Source organism: Triticum aestivum, chromosome 7D (assembly GCF_018294505.1).
Source record: "Triticum aestivum cultivar Chinese Spring chromosome 7D, IWGSC CS RefSeq v2.1, whole genome shotgun sequence".
In the NCBI taxonomy this organism is placed as follows: domain Eukaryota; kingdom Viridiplantae; phylum Streptophyta; class Magnoliopsida; order Poales; family Poaceae; genus Triticum; species Triticum aestivum.
Genome location: NC_057814.1, coordinates 502,702,459 through 502,705,099, shown reverse-complemented (window position 1 = coordinate 502,705,099; position 2,641 = coordinate 502,702,459).

The following is a 2,641-nucleotide window of genomic DNA, read 5'->3' as shown; positions in this document are numbered from 1 at the left end:
CCGCACTGAACGAGGGAGTAATCATCAGCACGTGATTGCCAAGCGTTCATAACGTCTTGGTTCTCTGGGATGGGTGCTTCACCTAGCGGTGCTTCTAGGACATAATCTTTCTTGGCAGCTATGAGGATGATCCTCAGGTTCCGGACCCAGTCCGTATAGTTGCTGCCATCATCTTTCAGCTTGGTTTTCTCTAGGAACGCGTTGAAGTTGAGGGCAATATTAGTGTGGGCCATTTGATCTACAACACATATTGTAAAGATTTTAGACTAAGTTCATGATAATTAAGTTCATCTAATCAAATTATTCAATGAACTCCCACTCAGATAGACACCCCTCTAGTCATCTAAGTGAAACATGATCCGAGTCAACTAGGCCATGTCCGATCATCACGTGAGACGGACTAGTCAACATCGGTGAACATCTTCATGTTGAACGTATCTTCTATACGACTCATGCTCGACCTTTCGGTGTTCCGTGTTCCGAGGCCATGTCTGTACATGCTAGGCTCGTCAAGTCAACCTAAGTGTATTGCGTGTGTAAATCTGGCTTACACCCGTTGTATTCGAACGTTAGAATCTATCACACCCGATCATCACGTGGTGCTTCGAAACAACGAACCTTTGCAACGGTGCACAGTTATGGGGAACACTTTCTTGAAATTATTATAAGGGATCATCTTACTTACTACCGTCGTTCTAAGAAAATAAGATGTAAAACATGATAAACATCACATGCAATCAAATAGTGACATGATATGGCCAATATAATTTTGCTCCTTTGATCTCCATCTTCGGGGCGCCATGATCATCTTCGTCACCGGCATGACACCATGATCTCCATCATCATGATCTCCATCATCGTGTCTTCATGAAGTTGTCACGCCAACGATTACTTCTACTTCTATGGCTAACGTGTTTAGCAATAAAGTAAAGTAATTTACATGGCGTTATTCAATGACACGCAGGTCATACAAAATAATAAAGACAACTCCTATGGCTCCTGCCGGTTGTCATACTCATCGACATGGAAGTCGTGATTCCTATTACAAGAACATGATCAATCTCATACATCACATATATCTCATTCATCACATCCTTTTGGCCATATCACATCACAAGGCACATGCTGCAAAAACAAGTTAGACGTCCTCTAATTGTTGTTGCAAGTTTTTACGTGGCTTCTATAGGTTTCTAGCAAGAACGTTTCTTACCTACGTAAAACCACAACGTGATATGCCAATTTCTATTTACCCTTCATAAGGACCCTTTTCATCGAATCCGTTCCGACTAAAGTGGGAGAGACAGACACCCGCTAGCCACCTTACGCAACTAGTGCATGTCAGTCGGTGGAACCTGTCTCACGTAAGCGTACGTGTAAGGTCGGTCCGGGCCGCTTCATCCCACGATGCCGCCGAAACAAGATAAGACTAGTAGTGGCAAGAAAAATTGACATGATCTACGCCCACAACAATCTTGTCTTCTACTCATGCATAGTAACTACGCATAGGCCTGGCTCATGATGCCACTGTTGGGGATCGTAGCAGAAATTTAAAATTTTCTACGTATCATCAAGATCAATCTATGGAGTCATCTAGCAACGAGAGAGAGGGGAGTGCATCTACATACCCTTGTAGATCGCGAGCGGAAGCGTTCAAGTGAACGGGGTTGATGGAGTCGTACTCGTCGTGATCCAAATCACCGATGACCGAGCGCCGAACGGACGGCACCTCCGCGTTCAACACACGTACGGAGCGGGGACGTCTCCTCCTTCTTGATCCAGCAAGGGGGGAGGAGAATTTGATGGAGATCCAGCAGCACGACGGCGTGGTGGTGGAAGTAGCGGGATCCCGGCAGGGCTTCGCCAAGCGCAAGCGGGGAGGAAGAGGTGTCACGGGAGGGAGGGAGGCGCCAGGGCTTGGGGTGCTGCTCCCATGCGCCTCCCCACTATATATAGGGGTGGAGGGGGCTGGTTTCTTGCCCTCCAAGTCCATTGGGGCGTTGGCAAAGGTGGGGGGAAGAAATCCCATCATTTCCCTCCCCCACCGGTTGTTATCCCCCTTTTTTAGGGATCTTGATCTTATCCCTTCGGGATATGATCTTATTCCTTCTAAGGTGGGATCTCGGTGCGCCTTGACCAGGGGTGTGGGGCCTTGCCCCCACTACCCACGTTCATGTGGGTCCCCCCATGCAGGTGGGCCCCACTTCGGAACCTTCTAGAACCTTCCCGGTACAATACCGAAAAATCCCGAACATTTTCCGGTGGCCAAAATAGGACTTCCCATATATAAATCTTTACCTCCGGACTATTCCGGAACTCCTCGTGACGTCCGGGATCTCATCCGGGACTCCGAACAACTTTCGGGTTTCCGCATACTAATATCTCTACAACCCTAGCGTCACCGAACCTTAAGTGTGTAGACCCTACGGGTTCGGGAGACATGCAGACATGACCGAGACGACTCTCCGGTCAATAACCAACAGCGGGATCTGGATACCCATGTTGGCTCCCACATGTTCCTCGATGATCTCATCGGATGAACCACGATGTCAAGGATTCAATCAATCCCGTATACAATTCCCTTTGTCAATCGGTACGTTACTTGCCCGAGATTCGATCGTCGGTATCCCAATACCTTGTTCAA